General features: G+C 38.1%; 1 long non-coding RNA gene across 1 annotated transcript; it reads right to left on the reverse strand.

Annotated features, from left to right (window-relative positions):
- Positions 1 to 959: 959 nt before the first annotated feature.
- LOC121076261 lies at positions 960 to 24,194 on the reverse strand. The gene is made up of 5 exons (XR_005823427.1): positions 24,150 to 24,194; positions 19,369 to 19,470; positions 16,565 to 16,690; positions 1,725 to 1,832; positions 960 to 1,414 (listed from the first exon to the last, which is right to left on the reverse strand). It is a non-coding gene; the product is annotated as an uncharacterized LOC121076261 (long non-coding RNA).
- Positions 24,195 to 24,670: the final 476 nt, after the last annotated feature.

Raw genomic sequence — 24,670 nt, forward strand, 5'->3', positions numbered from 1 at the left:
CTGAGAGTTACTAACTCATATGCCTTCAACAGTGACAAAATACTACAGTCTTGTGTCACGTAAGCAGTAGTGACTTTTATACTAACTATAAAAAAATAAAAAGTGATTATAAAATACATATTTTTAATACAATTTCCCCCATTAAATAACTTTGGCTTATCTTGTCACAAGAGAAGAAAATCCCTGGTTCAATTCTGTCTAGCTAGACTAGGGAGAACAGCGATACCAGCTTTGATTTTTCTATGAAAATTGCCTGGTTATCCTTTCGGATTCCTACTGCCTACTGAAGTATAGAAATTTTGCTAAAGAATGATAAGAGATGTGATATTGACTAGATGAGATTTAATTTTCACTGTCAGTCACAACAGCTCTTTTTCCCATCCAAAATGGCAATACTATGTGGATCATCAAATGCTTGAACTGCCTCTGTTAAGCTTGAGGAACACACCATTGGTGAATATTATGAATGAACAGACGTGGAAAAGATATGCAAAAGGAATGGACCATCATTTCACCATGAATGGTACATTCTGCATATATATTCATTTAACAGGACTATAATCCACGTTTTGATACAGTATTTAGACATCTGTGGAGGGGCAACAATAGCACTTTTTTCCTGGATTGCATTACGGTAATGCAAAAAGTACAGTGTGTTCCAATATGTGCATAACATAGGAAGAAAGTTCTCTCAATAACAAAATTGTTTTCTTCAGTTAAAAGTTTAATATAAAAGATCACATAAATAGCTGAAAAGAGGCAGGAAAAAAAAAGTCTGTGTACTCAAGAGCTCTACACTGATCCTCCATGATGCTGGATTCTGCAGTTGAGTGTCCTCAAAACGAGTTTGGGTACCATCAGACATTTTATATTTTCACATGAAATTATATAATCCAAAATAAAACAAGATTAAGCCAACTTGCTCTGTCATCACCTGTGGTGCACACAGTCCCCAGTTATCTATTTCATGCAGTGTGATTGTCCACATAACCTTACCTTCTGCATATTCTGGAAGTAAGCCAAAAGTAGCTTTGTTTGCCCACTCCATTACTTAATTCAGTCCACAATAAATACAAAAGCAAGACTCATTTTCACCACTTTCAATAGGGAGGAATTATGCCAGCAAATGCTAAACATTTCACATTACAAATGTATTGTCTTGGCCCTGCCTTCCTCACATGCCAACACTTACCTACAATTACAACCATCTTCTGGGTATCCTGCTAACTTCAGGCAAAGCACACCATCAACCTTAGCTCTGCCACATGGAATGGCACTTAGTGCATGCTCACTGTCGGAGGTGGCTGCAGTTCTGAGTGCAGTACAGGTTGGTGGGGCTAAGGTTACGTGTCCCAGTTTCATTGGGGTAAGACTCCTGCTTCCACATGCACACGTCCAGATTTCTAGAGTGACTCTATGAGAGGTAAGTTGCAGATGTTTAAAAGGTTCCATCCCAGACCCTAAAATTCTACTGCCTTACAGTAAGTTTCTGACAAGACGATATCACAAGATCCCAGAACATGTATGACACAACACTAACCAAGTATAACGAGGGTGACAATGGTTCATGGTGACAATGCTGCATATGTGTTCCAAATATATCACTGTCATGTACACAGACCTGGAGATGCAGGTCATAGCTGTCCACTTGAACACAATTATTTTCTGAGATCTTCATTCTGCTACAAGTTACCACACAAAAGAATGGAAAGAAATTAACTTACCATGTACTTTGCTTTTCCTGAAGTTGGCTTTTCTGGCTCTAGGATCGCTATCCGTACTCCTCTGAGAATTATTAGCACATTGTTCATAGCCTGAAGAGCATGAAACACCTGGCACAGGAGAAACAAATCAAACACACTTTACACAATATTCTAATACAATGGGTCACAGGCTGGGTGTGTGGGGAGGTCCAGGTGAAGGTTTTTGTTAGTTTGGCTTTACAATTTAACTGCTTAACCAGCCATCTCAACTGGATCTCCCAAGATAAATGGAGAAGCTAAATTTGACATTATTTCAGTCTAGCTTGTAATCATCTACCAGCTTTGCCAGGCAGTCTGTGTACAGAGTAAATCAACTTTGCATGGAGTATGGCACATTAAGATGTATTCTGTGAGCTGTTGCTTTGTAGCTAAGTTCTGTGTTATGTTCACACCCTTCAAAATTAAACTACAATGCCTGAACAGGTGGCAAAATAAATTGCAAGCGTCTTTAGAGGAAAAAAAAAATCTAATTTAAAACAAAACCATCCATTTCTCCTTTCCCACACTAGCCCTAAATATAAGCAGTACTTTCACAATACAGTATCTGACGACACTACAGAACCCAGATTTCTCACATGGTACTTTGCTGTAAATAAATACACACATAGAGAGAAGAACAGAAAAAGTACCATTCAAAACCACGCTAATTTGCCTCTACATTTACGAATGTTGTAATATCAAAGGCGGATGTGTACAACCCTCCTATTTCTTTTTGGAATGGGTTAAAAACTGTGTGCCAGTAGTAGCCAAATCTGTATTTGACCATACTGCTTTTAGCCTGTGGTAAGTTAAACAAGATCCTTCTAGACACTTCTCAGGCCTCCACTGTGAAGTCCAGACCATTCAGTAAGGCAAAAACTGATGGCTAAATAAAGTAGTCTCTATTTATTTATTTTTTTTACTCCTGTTTTTGATTTGAGTTTTCTTAAGGAGAAGTGGGCGTATCTTCCAGAAACGGCCCAAAGGTTCTGATAATCACTGGCCCTTCTAAAGCAGTTTCACAACAGCCATCTTTGCTGAATGCTACACTTCTCTGTGACACCAAAATTAAAACCTGTCCAGGCATAAATACAGATAACTTCTTCTGTCATCCTTAGTCCATTTTACACATGCCATTTCACAGATAATGTTCCAGAAATCACAGAATAACTGAAAACTTTTGATTGGGAAGAGGGTCTCTAGTTCAGTTTGCTAATGAAAGCAAGTCTAACTTTGAAGTTACCATATGATAGCTTTGTTTTATGCTAGAGTTACCAGAGACCTTAAGGCAATTGAAGCACATGCCAATAGCCACGTTTTTCATTTCTTGAGCAAAACCATGAAGTGAGACGTCTTCCTTGGGAGTAATTCCCAAGGAATTTGTGTTTATAACACAAATTCAGGTGTAGGGAAAGGGCTTATATACTTCTCCCTTCCCTCCTGACCTAAAACATTCCCTGATGACAGCCATGGGTTCTGACTTGATGCCATCTTGGTCTCCAGCCAACAATAAGAGTGGAAACTCTGCACATCCAACTTTACCATTGACTTAGAGCATTTTGGCCTTGGTTGGGTCAGATGTTGTACCTTGCTTTTCTTGGCTTAAGATGCTAGAAATCAGTCTAGCTGAGAATGAGCTCCAAGTGCTTGATTTTACCTCTACCCTTTGCCTCCTGTCAAAAAGGTGCAAAGAAACAAATGAATAGAATATTGCTAACAGGTCTCCAGGTTGTTTTCTTTGAAACCAGCTGGCAATGAGGACCTTCAAATGAAACCACACTCACTTTCAAGGATGCCATGAACACCATGATCAAGAAAGAATCGAAACCAGGAGGTACTTGAAGGAGGAGTACTTTGAGACAGGCATCCAAGGGGACACCCTGTAAAGGAAGAGGGGCTTACAGAGCATATTCTTTGGGAAGAGAAATACAGCTACAAGCTTTCTCCATCCTGATGGGGAATGCAATATCACCGCATGGGAAGTTCCTCAAAAACTACATTATAAGTGTAGTTTATGTATAGATGCATTATCTACATGAATAAAACTTAAAAGGCTATCCCGAGTCCCCTGCAATTTACTGATACCGAGAAGAAGAGAAAATTGGAATGACTGTAGAACACTTACAAGGCAATTATAAAGGTCAAAACCATACAATTCACTATCAGTTTTCATGGGTATTATGTAACTCATCTGAAATCTCAAAGCAAAAGACTACAGTGATGTTTTATCAAGTGTTGCCTTCTTTCTCCTAACAGTTACTAAGAGTGAGAGAGAAATCACACTTGCACAGAATGAGTTCTGACTCATTATATGAGGCTTTTTAGGAGTCAATGAAACAGTATTTACTTATTACAGCTCAACATCTCAAAAAATGCAACCTCCTGGGTATGCCAGCTACACTGTTTCTCAAAAGCCACCCTCTACTCTCACAGGGATCATCATCACTAGCTCCATCTCATTCACTTTATAAGCTTTCATTGAAAGCAGAACATTAGGAAGCAATAACATTTTATAACAATCTGTTGCCAACTATCCACATTACACTTCTCTATGTAACATGAGTTTACCTTTCTGAATGAGAAAGATTGAACCTTCCATTAATAAATAACCTACCTCAAAATTACCAAGCAAAATAGAACCATCACCAAATCACTACAGATGTACTTGGGAAGAGAACAGATGCAGTAATTATCTGATCCCCTGTGAGCTTCCTTTAGAACACTTTCATTCTCTCTGCATAATCCCCATAAACCAGAAGCAGTGTTAATCTGCGAAGGGAGTTTGTTCTCTGTGGTTAATTATGAAGGTCTAAAACTTTTTACTTCTATTTAATTCATTATTTAATGAAAATAATACATATTTTCATTACTATTCCAACCTGAAACAGATCCTAATAATGAACTTATTGCAGCATTTACAGTATTTCTATATATTTTTAAACAACTTCCTAATGAGACGTTCCAACTGTGGTAAGCCAAACATTTACTTCAGCAGGCCTCTGCAATCTGCAGACTGCTGAAACATATCAAAATAAACATTAGGCTTTTGTACACTGCAGGTCTTTTTCTTTTTGACTATAGTGGAGATTCAAAGAGAAAATAAACCTCACTGATCTACATACACAGTATACAGTAAACCTACTGCCAAACCAAGGATAATGATTTCTAGAGTTGTACAGAAGCTCAATTGCAATTGAAAAAACAATACTTTGGATATATATTGATATGAATCAGTGATCTTGAAAATTTAGTAAAGGAAGAAACACCAACTCAGAACACATTTAGCCTATTCCACAGTATCATCAAGGCTGGCCATCTCTTGGTGTTGACACCAGAGATAAATAGAACAAATCATGAAGTTACTTTACCAAAGTGAGGCGTGAGTTTTAAAGCAGGTGATAAGTACCATATATATATATATATGATCATTAGAAAGACATGACTATCCCTATTTCTTCTACTCCAATTGTATTCTTTCTTTCATTATTAACTGGTCTAAGCTTCAGCCACCTGAAGCTAGCCATAAGAACATTAGCTCTTACTAGTTTATTTTACTTTGTTAATCCACTGTTTTCTCACGTGATTTTTTTTTTTTCTGTCCAAAACACTTTGCATTATTCTTTGGCTCATTTTAATTTACTTTCCTGTAAATTTAGTTAAGAGTTAAAAAGTAAAGGAAATAATACAGATTGCTCTAAGTCTCCATTCAATCATTTCTGTGCAGTGATGTGCCTTCAGTCCCTCAGCATATACATTATTCTAGCTTGAATTATGTTTCCCAACAGTTTTTGAAGCTGCTGGTATCTTGCACAGGATAATACAAAGAAGGCATTACCCAGCAAGAGAAAAAAAGTATAGGAATAAAACTATTCATATATAGACAACTGGAGGGGAACCATCACTTCACACCTACCCCTGTGTTCACAGTACCGCATGCAAACACCTTTCAAGTCAAAAGCAGTATTTGTTAAGCAGTCAACAACATTACAGCTGAGGAAAGGAAGAGAAGTTATTTAACTGAGAAGGCAGTTCACATAGACTGAATGCTAAACAAGTTGTCTTTGTCCAGGATACAGGGATGTCTAGGAAGTTTCATGCTCACTGACGGAAACAACCAGCACTTTGAACATGGGTGATCAGAACTGCAACTCTCTGCCAGGATCTGCCAGGAAAGACTTCCATGAAGCAGAAAGAAGCAGAGTAAGAAGTAGAAGGGTGTTCTGCCAGTTAGGACTGCTTCAGGGACATGCTGTTCTGTAACGAGCCAATAACTGCGTATTCATCTGTGGGGGAGACTCCTGTGTCATCTCTAAGGATGGTTCAGCTGAAAACACTAGGAGGGAAGTTATTATTAGCAAGTAAGAAACAAAAGAGCTATTGTTATTGAATAGGAATATTTTAAAACGTACACAGCTTGTGAGTGTTCTCCCAGTGAAGGATTTTCATTCCTGCATTTTTTCAGAACCAAAAGATTTCAGCCAGTGTCGGTGTGAGCTGGCTCAGGACCTGCCAGGTGCTCTATGTGCTTTATCTGAGGAACCAAATACCCTTCCCAGCCAACAGACTTACTTCAGACCTCCACATTTGCAGATATTTCAATAGAAGACCTTGTGCTTCACTTCACATGCACAGCATTTGGTGAAGCAAACAAACATCCGATCTGCCTTCCTTAGAAAAGAGGGGACCTCTGTGACCCAATATAGACATGCATTGGATAGTAGGCTAGTTTCTTAAGCACATTTTGCAAGAGAACAAGAAACAATTGGCTAGAACAATTGCATTTGAAGAAAAATAGATGGAAGAGAGATCATCATCCAAAGGAAGTTACTAAAATGTTATTTTATCTCATTTTGCTCAGTCCAACTTTTCTGACAGACACTGGACAGCAATAGCTAAAAATACCATAGGTTTTCCTACAGAAAACCCTACCACTGAATAATACTGACTGCTACATCCAGTACTGCATGCTAATTTGATGATTCACATCTTAATTCATTTTAGTCTACTTTTCTTTCATGTTGAGGACCTGAAGTTTTGTACTTTCATTACAGCCTGCTGCTTTGCCTCTCTCACATATCTAAGACCACACAGGACAAGTGGGAGAAGCCCACACTGGCTGTCACTAGCAACATTTGTGCTTTGTGATAGCAAGCTTTAAAAATCTAGTTTCTCTAGAGTTTAAGCAAAAGGAACACAGAGACAGGAACAATTCTCAGTAATACCACTCTGCTTGCCACAGGGTAGTAAGATTTAAGAAGGATGTATCTGGTTTCTTCTTTTCTCCTACATCCTTCCCTAGAATGCTGAAGTCTGTGGAAACTGAAGAGGAATAGGCACTTTCTTCATTTTAAGCTGCGTTAAGCAGAATTAAAACAGAAATTCAAATCTACTACTCGAATACTTGTCACTGTGGTTTTTGAGCTTCCTGCTCAAACACAATGATTACACTTACTGTGGCCATGATTAAGGATGCTCAAGAAAGCATAAAGATAACGATACCGGTGTGTTTTCTCATTAATGTGTTTAAATCAAGTTATTTAAGGGTCAGACCCATTTATCTTGTCATGTGTTTTAGTAGACTGGAACTCAACCTGGACAGAGAAAAAACATCTTCATAAACATTTGCATCTGCCTCAGGCTGATTTGGGGTACTTGAACATAGACATATGAACTCCAGCATGCAGACAGGCCTCCCATATAGCTAGTCTTTAAAAAAATAAAAAAAAAAATCCTAGAAATTCTGGTAATTCTTTCAGGACTAACAGTGCTAAATCAATTACAATGCGGAGTTACAGTTTTGAGAGATGGTGGGACCTAAAATTTACTCTCATGCTTGTTGATATTTTATTGCCATTTGGGGACTTACACCTACAAACACGCAAGTCTAGAGTCGTAACATGAACCCAGCTCTCTTCTCATTCATCCAAATAAATGTGATAAGGGAAAACTGAGCATATGATATACTAGCGTATGGCATGTGTTTTTCAAAAGCAAAGCAAAGCTAGCTGCTGTAGACACTCTGACATTTATGAATATAGTATACTTCCTCCTGCAAGTCCCTTACTCAATGATCTGTATCATACAGCCACCTACAGCAACCAGGTCACCAGTGAACAGATATAAGAGCAGCATTTCTTCACAGAAAATTGGTTTTTGTTTTGCAAAAGTTTGTGTACAATATAATTAGCTTCTGATGCTGAAATTAATTCCAGTCTCGTTTCTTACCACGTTGTAACAAAAAACAGCTTAAATGTTGAAAATATCAGGTAACTGTTACGCTATATTTAACCATCCCAAGTTTCACCTGTGAGGAAACATCACCACAAGCAGACGGTGTTGCTATGGGGTTGCCATCATTAGCAGAAACACACATTTGACTCTGAAAGTGGCAGCAATAAAGGACAAGAAAACCAGATTTATTATTCGGCATTTCTTGAAGCAAACCCACACCTATATTAAATCTTAGTTTGCTCCATTCCTCCATTCAGTAACATAATTTTACTGTTAGGGTTGATTCAATTCCTGAGAACTAAACAGAAACTGCATCCTGCTACCCAATTCTTGCTGAATTTTAGGAGTATTTGCACTCCTAACTTCTTTGTTCCTTTCCCTTGAAATCCCTGTGAAAGTGAATGCACAATTTGTGTTACTTCACCAAATAATTTGGGTAGCTGGGACCCTACAGAAAATAGCTTGTCATGCTATTTCAGGAGCATGAATACCACTAGCCAGCTAATGTTTTTTAATGTTATTTTAAAACGCTAGTATGGAGTAATAATAATTTTAAAATTTATGTAGGATGTAGGAGTATTCTAATTCATCCAAATAAGTTTAAATAGGTCTACAAAGATGTTTATGATACATATTATTACTTGCCTTAGGAGCTGAACTTCACTAAAAATGGAGATTATACTTAGAGAGAGGCATTGTCCTGGTACCAGGAATTGTTTTAAAAGTCTAACAGCTAGAAATTTTCCAAATAGCAACAGAATTTTCATCTGCTTAAGCACTCAGGCCAGTAACATTTCAAATTCTAAATTCATACAAAGAGGGAACAAATATATAACCATAGATAATATTCCATCAGCTGGTGAAATAATCATAATTCAAAAACTCTGAAAATAATTATGCTATTACACTTGTGGGTTACTTTAAGGTTTAAAAAAGTGATTGGTTAGATTCCATTTTAATCTTGCTTGTTTCTCACTCTTGTGCATGTAGGAAAATAAAAGCTGTAACCAGTCAATTTAGCAACACATAAAAGAGGATTTCCATGAGACTAATTCTGATGTGAAGGAAGGACTGTGATTATTACTTACTTCCAAATTTCTCAGCTTATTAACACAAGAACACAGCTGCAGGAAAAGCCTTAAATTCCTTGAAATATTTGAACAAAATGAGGGCATAAAAGAAAAACTGTGACAAGTTAATGAACATAATAATAAAAAAACAAACAAACATAGAAGTATCGATGTGAACCATCTTCCTCCCATAATACAGTGAAATACAAATGTGAAAGGTCATGCATTACATTGGACTGAGGTAAGCACGCCTTCTTCTTTAACAATAAATGTATACTTTAAGGAATCTTACTTCTCTCACTGAAGACACCACCAAAAAAAAAAAAGTATTCAAAAACTTAAATTTTGATGCAGATATAGATATATACACATTGCTATTATGACTAGCCTGGTTTTTTTTTTTTTTTTTTTTTTTTTTAATGTGGAGCAGAAATTTCCATGCATTACAGCCTGAAAAATTTCTTTGTGGTTACTAAGCATCTGTCACTAATGGCAAAGTAGATCCACTGTTTTTGTTGCAATACAAAGTATCATAACCTTTGAAGCAGCCATTTCCCCTTTTCAAGGGTATTTCCTTTATAAGGTGCAATCGATTCACATACGCTGTTAACCTGAGAAAGTGTCATAACAAAACGTTTCCCTCTCAACTAAAAAGGACTTGGCTCCGTCCTCAGCCTTACACAGCTGACATCCCTTAGGTGGAAGAAATGCTCAAATCTACAAGTTGCTGACCAAATTTATTTCCAAATCTTGTTTCATGTTGTTTTGTAGATTTTTGAGAATGCCCATGTCCTGCTACCCTCAAAGTGAGCTGTAAAGGCATTTCATTTGCCTAACACCTGGCAGTGATCAAAGGTTTTATAATTCTATAAAACAAGTAGACGTACACTTTTCTGCATGTAAGTAGAACCTGCTTGCAAGATACAAACCCAATATTCTCTACACAGAAGTCCTATTACCATCCTCTTAAACCGTAGGAATTGCAACAAAGCAGCACAATCATTAATTCCAGTATCATCATAGTGCCTAGCATGCAGATGTCTTTCCAACATGCTCCAGATTGTTACCACTAAGAGATTAGCATTTTACCAAACAAATAACCATGCAAAAAGTTTCAAGCTACCTGCAAAAACAAAGTCATCTAGGAAAGTATTAATAATCTGAATTACAAATGAGAACTGCAGTAATAAATTGTAAATAGCAAATTATCGTTATGGTTATAAATCACCTCTTAGCATTCAGCTAGCAGTTGGTTTGTGAATCGTTTTTATAATTCTGTCAGCAATGAAAGAAGCAGCACTGTAAAAGAAGAAGCCTAACTACAGAAGCCAAGTTAATGAATGCATACAAATTGAGATTCCTCCCCACCCCTCTCAAGGGCAACACTTCCTGCTCTCACAATTTTAACATGAATCTTACTATTTTTGGTGCTTTTCTTAAAGTCTCTACTGCTGGAATCATGCCTATGAGTCTTAGTATTAATATTAAAAGATTTCCACCCCCTTGAATCTGAAATTTGCAAGTGGGAAACAAGCACACCCTACAGGCTGAAAAAAAAAAAACAGAAAAAAAAATCAGGGTGGATCGTTTTTGTGTTTGGTTTAATAAATTAATAACTCATTATTTCTAAGCTGATTCCTTGAGTGGCAGGAGCCAGACAGCGCATTTACTCCTCATAACTGACTGTCCATTAGAATGTCACCTGAGCAGATGGAGACACATCAGCAATTTTACACAGAAGAAATATGCAACATTACGTCACTACTCTTTTTGTCCAGCAAATATTCTTATACTTCAGAATGTTAATCCAGCTTCTCTTAAAAGCTGTACTTCTAAAGAGAATGCTTCACCTTTTGACCTATGAAGGAACATTATTTCATGCACAAACTATTTTTCATGCACAAAATTATTATTTTTTCCCTGTAAAGCTAACTCCTCTGCAACTATGAGCACACTGTGAGAAGATATAACTAAGAGCTATGTTACCTGCTAGAGAGGTGTAAATGCATACAAAGCAGGAACATAACATCAGTCTTCCTTAAGGGCAAGATAATGCTTTTACATTCTCCTTAAGATAGCTACTTGTTTGCAAGAGAAAGTTAAATAGATTTTTTGCCAATATATTGTTATAGGATTGGACTGTTTTTTTAAAAGCCACCACTAGATGGTGAAACAACTTCAGCAATTTGTAAATCTACATAACCTCTCTGAGCCCCTTTTTTCCCCTTGAGTCTTCCCCTTCCCTGCCTCCAATCAAGTGCACTCAGAGACATCGGGAGGACAACACAAACCTGGAAAGCAAGCTTATCTCCTGTAATTAGGATTTGTCAAAATAGCATTGTCAAAGCTACCATTCCCTTCAACATCGTAATTTCGTAATTTGTTTTACACAGGAGGGAACAATGAAATTTCTCTGACTTGCTACAGCTCTGCATGACTGAGAGCTACAGGAGGAAGTGACTGGCCACTGCAGATCAGGGTGTCCAAAACACCAGTCGTGGACTTCTGAAACCCAAATTCAGCTCCCTCTTATGCTAGGCAGACCAACTCAGCAACCCAAATGCAAGTTTCTTAACATCACTGCACCTCATTTCTTGTCTGGAAGCAAAATTATAGTTGTTAGTACTTACAACCTCATATGGATGCTGGAAAGACAAGGACATTTAAAAGTTATGTCATATTCCAGAACTGTGAAGTATTTTAGTGTATTGTATATTGCTCTGAGAGGCAAATAACAGCTTTGGCATTCACTTTCCCCGGCCTCTAGTACCTTAAAAAGATTCATTTTGCTTAGTTTTAGAAAGAACTATGACAACTTCCATAAGTGTTTTACCTGCTACTGCAAGAGATCAGACTCATAAGATGCATCTACTGTGTGCCCACCTCTTCTTTTATGGCCTCCTATTTCATCCCCCTGAAGTATTTTGATGAAAGTCTGGTGGGACAGATGTATTACAGTCCTGGTTTTGGCTGGGATAGAGTTAATTTTCTTCCTAGTGGCTGGTGTGGTGCTGTGTTTTGGATTCAGGATAAGAACAATGCTGATAGCACACCAGCTGTTGCTGAGCAGCACTTGCACAGAGCCAAGGCCTTTCCTGCTCCTGGTGTTGCCCTGCCAGCGAGGGGCCTGGGGGTGCCCCAGCAGCTGGGAGGGGACAGACCCAGGACAGCTGACCCAGGCTGCCCAAAGGGATTGCCCATGCCATGCGGCGTCCTGCTCTGCAATACAACTGGGGGAGTTGGCACTGCTCAGGGACAGGCTGGGCATCAGGCGGTGAGCAATCGCGTTGTGCATCACCTGCTTTGTGCATTTTTTTCTTCTCTTCTCTTTCCTTTCTTTCCTATTAAACTGTCTTTATCTCAACCCACAAGTTTTACTTGTTGTTCCCCCTCTTCTCTCTCCTGTCCTGCTGGAGGGCAGGGAGTGAACCAATGGCTGTGTGGTGCTTAGCTGCCTGCTGGGTTAAACCACAATAATTACTATGCAGCTACAATTCTTATTCATTAGTTATGCCTATCCTGGTGGTAAAACATGGCTGGATTTTTATTTTTGTCATTTTGTTTTAATATTTATCAAGAGTTCAAGGAACCACTTATTACAAATTAAGTAAACTGATAAATAAAAGAACAAATCTTCCCCAGAGCTGAATGAACAGCTGAGGAAGTTCTGAGCTTATTTTGCTCACAACCAACAGAACCAGAAGCCTGAAGTGTATCTTACTGCAAAACACTTTTTTTTTTTCTAATGATCATCAGTAAACAGATCATAACCAAAGTTATGAGTAATGTGGATTTAAGCCTACATGAAAAAGGAAAGTGTTGGATAGGTAACATTGAAAATAAGTTGTATAGCAAGGTAAATTTTCTATCAGCTAGTAGACGTCAAACAGACTATTTAATTAATCAGGTATTTGAGATAACACACAGAAAGCACACACCTTCATTTCACAGAGGAGAAGCCTCCACCCAGCCATAGCTACCCTCCACATGAACATTAGAAAAAAATGTTGAGTAACACACTTCTGTGAAATAGACCAGGAACTGCTACAGGAACTATAAGAAAACCCCTAGAGCACATTCAGCTGGGAGGAAGAACAATAGGTTAGAAAACAGGTTTCAAAAGAAAGGTGACTGTGCCTATTGCATTAATCTAGGACCTGAAAACTAAGACAACTGAGAAGACCCTTACCACTCTGCATGCATTATGGGATCGAATTCCTTCAGGAGATAACAGGGCCTCCCCTAAGCCAAACTAAAAAATGTCTCGAAGTATCATCAGGGGGCTCATGTGGGATGCAAGAGATTCAGGCCTGTGACCTCCACCACAGAAAATAACATTCTCTGGATATACAAGGTGCATTTACCTGTTAAGCCTTTTACTACTCCGAACACATTTACTCTGCTTCTAAAACTCAGTTAAGCCTAGAACTCTTTGCCAGACTGTCAGAGGAATACAGAACTGGCCACCTCAGAAAGGTAACACAGGATTTACCAGGAATTGAACTGCCCAAAAGGGATCACAAGCGTGCCCTTTCCCCTGCACTGCACTAAGCAGAAGTGTCTAATAAAAACGTCAATAGCAGACACAAATACAGCTGCTATGCTATAGAACGAAAGACCAACAGTAATCAAGCAGCTTGAATATTCATGGAGGAAGATGTAGCTCAGGGACCTGAGGTTGAATTATATCTGCATTCCAAGCTAACACCAGAATGATATTACCATCAAAAGTCTTGGTTTCAATACAGTCTGACCAAAAGAGCATTTACAGGAAACAGTGTCAATGAATCTAGTTGTTATTCCATCGTAAACAAAATCTGGGGTGACTCCTTCGGAATTGGTTTGAACTAGCTGTTCATCTGGTTAATTTCTAAGCAAATGGGAAGATCATATTTATCAAGATCTTGCATGGAATCATTCAGTTAGAGCCAATTCCATTTTCATATACAACATAAATTATTTATACAATGGAGTAATGCAGCTATACAGATACTACATTATTTCACCGTATAAAGTTGAGAAATAGTCGCAGCCTCTTTTCATTCATACTATTCCGTTGGAAGTAGAAAAGAATCTCCTTTTCATTTAAGGATGATCAGAAAACAATGCAAATAAATATTAATTGAGGGCACATCTACACTACAAGGCCTTTTTCTAGCATAGCAAGTGATCTATGTCACCACTATTATATAAAGAATGGCCTGTATCACTAAATCAAATAGCTGCTGGCCAACCCCTGTACCGAGAAGCAGTTTATCCTGAAAAGAACTATTATGCCACCTCCTTAAGTCCCATAAGCAGGGCTGATTTAATCACACAGCTTTTATACTGGCAAAATCATGTTTACGCTGGAGGGTTTGAAAAGGGAGACCACCAAGTTATTGTATCATTGCCAAGCAGGCACTTTCCCTAGAACATGATATTTGCATATTTTAAAACAAAAAAAACTCGTTCAGCAATAATTTATGATTCTGCACAGTGACAAGAAACCAAACTTTTTCTGCTCACTCATTTCAGACAATGAATCAGAAATCTGTAGAAGAGAAAATACACCTGCTTTTACGTGAGCCACATGTTTACAGCCAACAATAGTTTTTAAATTTGAAAAAAAAAAAAATAGTCATATCTTCTGTAATTTGTTTCAAATTTTGTATTTGTGTCAAAAATGGTGCTGCCCAAAGCAAATAATCCACCCAGAATCCGCAGCATTTCAGAAGAGTTTTGACACAAAGTTGTTCTTCCTCTCTAGCCAGCAGTGCTGATCTTAGTGATTATTTTAGTTAGGGATAGTTTCTTCTTTTTTCTCTTGAACCTAAGAACTTGGTTTTTGTTTTGTTTTCAGTAGATGTAACTCCTAAACTCAGAAATTGCTCTGCACTAAAAGCAAGCTAGAGTCCTGTGTCTCAGTAGGATAGAGATTTGGAGAGATGGGAGTGCACATATAGAGAAAAAGTAGTACCTAGGATATCCACAGACAGTGCCAAAAGGTAACAGACAATACACTGTACAGTACTTCTGTGTTCGAGGCAGCGTCTAAGATAAAATATTTATTGAGAGACAGAACAGGATTTGTTGATTATAGTTGCAAGTTCTCTCTCATAATACTTTTGTGCTCATGCTATTCAACAGCATATTGGAAAACCTTTACAGGTTACAAAGGAATGTAGCGAATAACTAGATTACATTTATATAAACTAATCAGACACACATAGCTTTTTCACCATGACAGAGTGTAATATTATTGACTATTACATCTGACACTGCTCTGAAGAGGCCTATTGCCTTTATGTTAAGTATATTTATATGTACACAAAATAAATTATTTTACTGAAGTTCAGAATTAACAACTGGCAGAATGCCTCATGCTCATTATTTGAACCATGTACCAGAAACAATAAAATAATTTCAGCTACAGTTGAACTCTTTGCCTACAGCTGAAGAACAGGGCTAGTTAAGGGAAGGTAGCCAGTTCCCTTAGCTATAAATTAACTTCGGTTTAATTAGAAATATGAGTAAGGAGCGGAAATGTATTAGCAGTAGATCCTGCAATATGTACTTGATCTGCCAGATTCCCTAACTCAGCTAGCAGACAGAACGCCTGACGATAAAGCTAAAATAGGAAATGCAACATCTAGTTTAAAGCGGTCTTTGTTGAAGTTAGTCTCAGCCTTCAGCCCATCCACTTGGTGTTGAGGGTTGCAGAGAAATCCACCCACACCACCAATCTTCTGTGGATCCTCATGTTGAAAGGAAAAGCAAATAATGCTGGAATTACTCAGAAATATCTAGAAATTGCAAACAAGTTTGATATGCTTCAGGAATATCTTCTTGGAACATCTGAAAACTTTTTTTTTTTTTTTTTTAAAGATTTGCACTATTTTAAGATTTTTCACTATTTCTTGCACTAAAAAAAAAGCTAAAGAAAGAGTTGTAAAATAGGAAAAACACACTTTGCAGGTATTTTTTGTAATCACATTTGTAACTTGTCACTCCACCTAAAAGTCTTGTGAGCACATCTGCAGTTTTAAAATCAGTATCATACAGAACACCGATGATGTTCAGGTAATCCCTAAGCATTTGGGCAAGCAATTTACACTGAGCCCTGTATGAAGGAAAGAAAGGAAAATGGAATTCTGCTTACGAAAATCTCATGCTCAGCCTTACTGAGAAAGCTCCATAGATTTCTGACTCTGTTTAGTGTCTTGGGGGTTTGGCACTTTCAGAGCTAACTAAATTATTTCAAGCAAAGTACATCTTGTGAGATTACACAGGAAACACAGGAATGCCATCTCCATCTCAGAATCTCCCTGAACTGAAAACTAGGAGAGCATGCCGCAGAAGAACCACAATACATGCATTATGCTCCTCTAAACACCTGTTAACGTCACAGACAAGAGACTGGGACAGCTAGACTTGTATCCTCACACACATCCCCATGGGAATTCATTGCTCCTTTTACTGAAAGGTCACCGGATTTTAAACACTACAAGAGGAAAAATTTTTCTAGTGCAGAAGTCCTACCTTCAGAGGATGTCTCTCTCAAGAACAGAATCTCTAATACATGCCTGTGACATTCCTTCTAGTCATGGAAAGCATTTACTTCTTATCTCCTGGAAAGGGGCTTGTGGTTGAGACATCCTTCAAGACCTGAAGCATATCAAAAAAAAGGGTACTGACAACAGACATTCTCCCTTCCCTCTTGTCCACTAGCTTTTCCAGTGGCTAATACTGTGTCAGCTGCACATGGTCAAGGATATCAATATTTTAGCAATTCTGTTCTGCAGTGGCATGGCAGAGGGCATCAAGTCATAGCATCAGTCAGTATTTACACATCAGCGCTAGGATCTCACCATTTTAAGTGCAGAACACTGCTGCCCTTTTTGCTACACTATTTTCAAGCAGTTACTAGATCATGAACCATAACCTTCCTGAAATAAAGGAACGTTAGTACTCTTACTGAACACGTTCTTTCAGTACATAATCTACTGTTTGCTAAAACATACCCTTGCAAAGGGTGGTGGTTCTTTGTTGTTTTTGGACTAACCACCAAAAAAAAAAAATTCAAACTCACCACCTTGGATGAACTCAGCCTTCATTGCCCAAGAATTGCTGTATGATTAGTCATAAAGAGTCCCAAACATTCTCATCTTTTATGTGCTTTCATACTGCAAAATGCTTCTTTCAAACCTAAAGTTTTTTTTTGTTTGTTTGTTTGTTTGTTTTTAATATATTCCTCAGGAATCATTTGGGGGAAAAAAGCAGGGCGTGGGGAGTACAGCTTTAAAGTCTATTTTAGCAGCTCTTTTCTGAAACAATCTGCAAAGTTTCATCTCACTTGTGACAGAGACATTAATCAGCTAGCTCAGTTAACTCATATGAATCAATTTTTTACTGAAAAATAAATCTTACACTATTTATCTCACTTTTCAGCAAGCTACCTAATAACTAGAGCTCCAGATATTTATTGGAATAAATATTTTTATTTCAAAACCTTAAAGATCTTGGCTCTACGGTAGGACTTTCAGTGACCAGGATGCAGTCCAGAGAGAAAGTGATTAATTGCTAATCATGACAACAGCACAATTGTTTGAAATAGATGAGTGAAATGACCTGGAAATAATATTCATTGCTCACACTAGACATATTAAAATGATCCAAAAACCAGCAGAAATGCCTAAGCACTGAAACTCTCACTCATATACATGAACTATTTCAACAAGCAGAGTCAGGACACCACACGTTTTTTAACTAATTAATGACTGAGCAAGCTGGAACTAAGAGGTTCAGGCTTAAGCTAGTGAATTTATCGCTGTTTTAAGTAAAATGCAAACCAATTTCTCCATTCATCCTCTGCCCTCCACCGCCCATCTTCAGTTAAAAAGAGTTCTTAGATTCATGTACCTTAGCTCAGATTTATTGGTACTGCTTTGTGTATTGGTCTCTAACACTCTCACCACTGAACAGAGAGGAAACAAGTACACCAAATATACAGGAAATTTTTTAAAGGTGTGGGGATAAAAGAGCTTTACAGGAAGCAAATAGATCACCTGAAATAATAATAAGGAAAATGTAGCACAACACTCTCCTACAATTGCTTTCCCCCCACTACATATCAATTTTATAGTTGACAGTTCCAGTGTAGCAGGAGGCAGGGGCACTCAAGCTCCTATGAAATGTCTGTGTCTCTTTGCAGAATAGCAGTCTAAGTACAGCACGCTGCAGTAACCTGTGTTGCAAGTGAATAGCCCACAATAGTCCTAGCGTAACAATCACCTTTCCCTTGCAGATTTCTCTTGCAACTTTACTTATACGGCATTTCCTGAGTGCGAATGTAAGAACTGCTCTGCAACAATTCTACAGACATTCAAGTAAAATTTACTGAACTCACTAAGCCCAAGACACATGACCCGATTCAACAACTGGACAAACTCCTGGTGTAGCTCTAAACATATTCAGATGTGTTTCTGGGCAGCCACAGAGATATAAAGAAAACGTATTACATTAACAAAAACTTTGGACACAAATCTGTGTATTAACCCTCACTCTGTACATCAATACCATGATGTTTATGACATCATGCAGTTTAATCACAGAAAAAGTTCAAAGTAATATTTAGCTGCCAACAAAGCAAAGAACAAACTTAACATGATTCTATGATTATTTTCTGTTAAGATACAAACTCTCTCAGTAACACTTCCGTCTTTTTCAGGAACTCCTTTATCCTTTATTAAGAAATAGTCTCTTCAATAGGTTAGTTGTCGTGGTTTCGTCATTGTGAGAAACATACAAAATTATTTTCCTTCTTTTTGATTCTTTATTCCTATGTCTCTGAATGCCTTTATCTTCTGTCTAAGAGAGTTTTGTTTGCTGTTTTGTTTATATTTCCTACACTGTATGAAGCAATCGTTCTCTAAAAACAATGAGGCATGAGCTAATGTATTTATTATTCCCAGTATCACTGTGTTTTCCTTGTGTCATACCCTTCAGGAAAAAAACAGGTTATTTTTTTCCCCCACAGGACCAGTTTCCAGTGTTAGACACCACAGTCAGAAATAGTGCCGGTTTTAAAAGTTGTTTAAAGGATTTACTACTTTTAAACACTTTTACCAGCATCTTCCCACTATTTCCCTGTCTCTTCAGCAATCTGCATATGGTGAGTAATGACTTACCCCCCTATATTGCTGTATTATACACAATGTGATTTAGGATTATACCTTATCATGACAGTTCAGTTTTTGGTTAAAGCTTAAGCTAATAGGAAAAATTCTGCTGATTATATGTTGATTATGACTACCTGCTTAATCTTACTTCAAAGCCATACTCACTGTTATTCCATACAGTCCAGCTATGTTGCCTTGGATGAAAGCCAAAATTCTTCCCCTCCAGTAAGACTTCCACAGAGGTCCAAAAATAATGGAGCATGGAGCCTGTAACTGTAAGGTGATAAACATCTGCAGTGCTCAGTTATAAAATAGAAACCACTAGGCATATTATGAAGATGACTGCGTTTTGATTTTCACTTAGTTTATGCTGCTTTTTCATGCTCATGATTTACATCCACGTAGTGGTTGAGTCAGTATTGCATATGCGTTCATGCTACGTGTCACAAACCTTCAGTGAAGTAAAACTCTAAAAAAAAAAATAATGAATTTTTAACAGTTTCCTCAAAGACTGACTTAATTGTTAATTAGTCATCAAAACAACCAAAGATGATGCTACTGCGGATACAGTATTAGTAGCTAATGAAGATACAGGTGGGCTTGTTAGAGAGTAGAGGACTGAGCCACGTAATTCAGTCAAGATTAAACAAAAAGAAAACACAAGCTAAGATCTGTAACGACAGGTTTGAATTTCAAAAAGCAAAACCTGCATAAGACTATCCAAATGTCATCATGTTGAAGTCTACTACATAGGAAAGTATACGCATATAATACTTACATATTTACATAAGCTTTACTAGATTTACTTTTATACCAAAGGACTTCCTTGTTCACTTTTTCTCTCACTCACAGAAAAAAAGCAAGATGTGCCAGAATCCAGAGAAAAAGAACACCAAACTTTTGCCCTCTGAACACATACACTGGGAAGGTTATCATAAGGTTTTCCAAAAGCTTGTCAATCATTTTAAAACTTTAAATATTGAAGTATGATTCTATCATTTTGTAGATAAAATATCACAACAGCGCAGTGAGTAGAAAAAAAAAAAAAGGTCTGAACACTCAATAAAATAGCAATCTAATTTCTTATTAGCATTGTTCAAAGGAAGCATTGATTAAATAAAAGAACAGTCCTTTTAGGAAATTTCAATTTCTAGTTGACACAAATAAACAAATTCACTTAGGCCAACACACAAAGAAAGTGGAATGCAGCACTTCACAACAGAATGACTACTATATTTTAACACATGGCAAACCTAACAGCAAATTACCCATAGAGTACATTTAGGAACAATTTTGCTCAGTCAGTGGGAATATCACTAATTTTGTTTAGTGGCACTTTATTTCCTAACTAAAGTTACTGCAATATCAGAACCAGCCTTAAGTATTTTTAGGTGGGTCTGCAAAACCATTTTTCAGGCCTCATGCAGGTAGACATTTGTCACATAATTAATCCATACAAGCTTGGAGAGAAACAGCACGCTGATCTTTATGCTTTAGGTGGTGTGCTATGTGTCATTATGGATAATCACATACTTACTTGTCTTTGACAGGTTAACTATATCATAAATCATCTTACAGCTGTGAAATACACCATCGGACACCAAGATAACAAGAGCCATCAGCCTCTCTTTGCAAATACATAGTCAGCTGAGGGTGGGAAGAGGAATAAGGGGAAGACAAGAACAAGAAAAATTATACATAACCTTTTCCTTATATAAGTCATGCCTTTATCACTGATCTCTGCCCTCTCCCTAGCTCCCTCCCAGCCATTAGTAAAAGAGGATCAATTTACAAACAAAGGTTAATCTATTGGTTTTAGGTGGCAACGTTTTGGAAGGGAGGCAGATGGGGCCTACGTAACATACCCAGGGCTGTCCCACGCCAGGCAGAAAAAGCTGAGCCAGTCAGTGAAAATGGTGGTGCCTCTGTGAAGAGGAAAAGAAAGAAAAAAAAAAAAGGTGAAGAAAAAAGGGAAAAAAGACGGGAAAAAATGAAGAAAAAAAAAAGCTGCCCAGTAGTGCGTGAGAGAGGAATAGGGGCTTGGAGTGAAGTGTGAGAAACAATCCTGTGGACATCAAGGCCAGTGAAGGAGGGAGGAGAGTTGCTCCAGGCAGCAGAGCAGGCATTTCACTGCAGCCCACGGAGAACTGCTTGCCGAGCCCATGGGTATCCTCTGAATGAAGCTGCAGCCTGGGGAGAAAGACCCAGCACTCTCCCTAAGGAGATAGATTTGTGAATGAAGGAGTGAATCATAGAATCATAGAATATCCCAAGTTGGAAGGGACCCACAAGAATCATCAAGTCCAACTCCTGGCACCACACAGGTCTACCCAAGAATTCAGACCCATGTGACTAAGTGTACAGTCCAAACGCTTCTTAAACTCTGACAGAAGTTGAGCTGAGGAGTAAAGTTGAGCCTGGAAAAAAGTGGGTGGGGTGGGGGGAAGGTGTTTTAGTCTTTTCTCTACATTCAAATCTATTTTAAATAGCAATAAGCTAAATGAATCTTCCCCAAGTCAAGTCTGTTCAGCCTCTAATTGTAAGTTGTAAGAGCTCCTCATCTTTGTCTCGACCCACAATCTTTTCCATCTTATTTTCTCCCTCTGTCCTTTTGAGGAAGGGGAGTGGGAGTGCAGCTGGAAGCCAGGCTGCAACTCAAGGGCACAAAGCTAACTTCCTGGTATCCCTTGGTGCACTTTCACTTGCAATGACTAATTCATCCTTCTGAGCTACAGAAAAACTTTTAACTTCTAACAGTCTGTCCATCCACCCCTATTTAGATACCAGTCAGGTATTTCTGCAGGATGAAGGCCCTGATCATCTTCTGCTGCCAAGAACAGAACTATCAAAACCAAGGAATGACAGCCTTACACAAAAAACAGTTTGGTGGTCTTTTTGTCCTCCAGCCAAATACTTGTTCTGTAGCCCTGTCCACTATTAGCTTTCAAAGACCTCCAGTCAGCCAGAAGCACTGAGCATTCTCAATGCAGCCTTTCCAAATGATCTGACTGAAAAAGAAAACCAAAAGTGAATAAAATTGTCCAGGTTGTCAACACCGAGTGAATTTGTAGACTTTCTTCATAGGAGGTAGCAACTTTTCCAGCCAAAAGGAAGTACTGAATCTGTCTCAGCAATGTAGGTCATTCTGTGGACAATACTGGTTCTGACTATGGATTAATTTCTGTGGATTATATGAAGAGAGGAATCTTTGATTTTTCTAGCTTCGACGACTTCAGTATTGTACATAGCTGCTAAATACACACATTCTGACAAAATAATTTCAAAAAAAGCTTTAATTACTCAGAACTACTTTTCTGCAAGTATCTAAGTTAGTTTTGAACACCTGAGTTAGTTAATTCAGAGCCAGAGGAGCCTAGGGATCAGTGAGCAGGACACCACTCAAAGTACCACAAGGATGAGGAGAAAAAAACGGGGGGGGTGGGGGGGGAACAGGGGGTGGGGGTAGCAGTCAGCCAGAGAGGCCCGCACACAAAACTTCCCTCGGTCTCAGTGGACAGCAACTTGATAAGCTGCACCGTAAGACAGAGCACAATGTAAAATGATGTGGAAACCAGCTGGGTGCCCACTTCTTTCAGGCTAGAAGTGTGGCCCTGCAAAGAAATGGCACTTCGGAAGAAGGACCACCTCTACAGATAGCCTCTGTCCTTGCTTGACAGATTCAAGCAAGATTAAAAAAAATGGAAATGACATCTGCTTCCTTGACAAAGGATTGGAACATACAGAAACAATCATTTAGTGGTGCTTTTCATTGATATTTTACACACTTTAAACACTTTTTAAGATGTGTTGCTTTCTGCTTACAATTATACCTCGTGCAGGTACTTCCTTCTATTTAGCTCTTCACTATCTAGCTGACACACAAAACCCTACACACCTGTCAGACACAGAGGTTAGATGAGAGTCATTGTGCTGTGAATATCAGATTCCTCCTACTGACACAAAGGTGCTGGAGAGCACAGAACTTACCCATGAACTAGTAATGCCTATGACACAGTTATCCATCACAGAGAAACCACACTACAATGCACACTACACCTCCGAATTAATCAGCAGCAAACAAGGCTGTCTCCTGTAAACTGAAAGGATAAAAAGTGCTAAACCAGCAGAATGATAAAGACAACAATGCCCAGATAGTTTAAAAGTGACAGTACAGCTTAGAGGTGGAGTCCTTCAAAATCTCTGCAACCTAGTCTGTTACAGACTGAACAGATTCTAACTAAAAAAAAAAAAAAAAAAAAAAAAAAAAAAAAACACTCATACCTTTTGTGACCAAGAAGCTAAAACCAAAACTCTCAGTGCAAACAAGCAATGGAGTGTAACACACAAGATTTTTTTTTTGTATTTACACTCTTGGCCTCAGATGACCTCTTTATTAGGTTATCAGAATTTACTACTCCTACATATTTCTTAGAAGTCATACAAAAGCAGCTAACGCTAATCTACATGCACAAAAATTCTTTCATTATATACTTTAGTAGCCATCGCTTCAGGCTAATTCCTCCAAGTTCCAAGCCAGTTCCATGTTTCTCTCTTCATTAATTCTGCTTTCCCAGGGAAAACCCTATATCCTTTTACAAGATGTGTGCAGGTGAATCCATTGTGACAATGAGCCTTGTCATCACTACCTAAAATTCTACCATGTCCTTCACCAGGTGTGGCACAATCAGCAAACAATCACATAATTTATTTTTTTTTCTTCCCTTGGAGAAGCAAGCAGAACACTTATTTCTTCTTCACGCTCCAACGCGCTTATCTGTACCAAACCCTCAAAATTATATAATTAGAAAGGTAACAGGTCACCTTGTGATGATTTTTGTACACCATAACAGGAAAGTTAGAAAAGCACTAACTTCTGACTTGATATTTGTTATTAAAATGGAAGCAGGTATTAGAAGGCACTACACAGGTGTGGCATCTAGACTTACCGGAACTGTTTTATCTCAGAGTCTTCGCAGTTATGAAGAAATCCTTGCTCTTTTATATCAACAGAGGAATTCCGGAAATAAATAGACACACCACTCTGTTTTATGACAACACAGTGACCTTTAAGCCACAGATACCACTGCCAAACACTTCAACTCCCTTCTATGCTATTCCTTCACTATTTCAAGTACAAACAACTTCAGGCCTGCAGTATATTTCTGCAAAAAGCATACCACAAGAATCTTAGGTTATGTAACTTCTCACAGATAGTGCTGTGAAAGATCTAATGGAATATCAATACCGTTAAATCATCATTTTCTTACACTGCCCTCATATCTCCAGGCTGTTGTTCTCTTTATGTAAATAATCATGTGGCTGCAGGTTACCCTGTAGACATTACAGACATTACTTGTACGATACATTACTTGTACATACAGACATTACTTGTACGATAGCATAGTATTCTTACTATACTACTGTATTATAGTATCTTTATCATACAACACTTGTTTTACACTCACTT

The sequence above is a fragment of the Cygnus olor genome, chromosome 11, assembly GCF_009769625.2.
Source record: "Cygnus olor isolate bCygOlo1 chromosome 11, bCygOlo1.pri.v2, whole genome shotgun sequence".
Lineage (NCBI taxonomy): Eukaryota > Metazoa > Chordata > Aves > Anseriformes > Anatidae > Cygnus > Cygnus olor.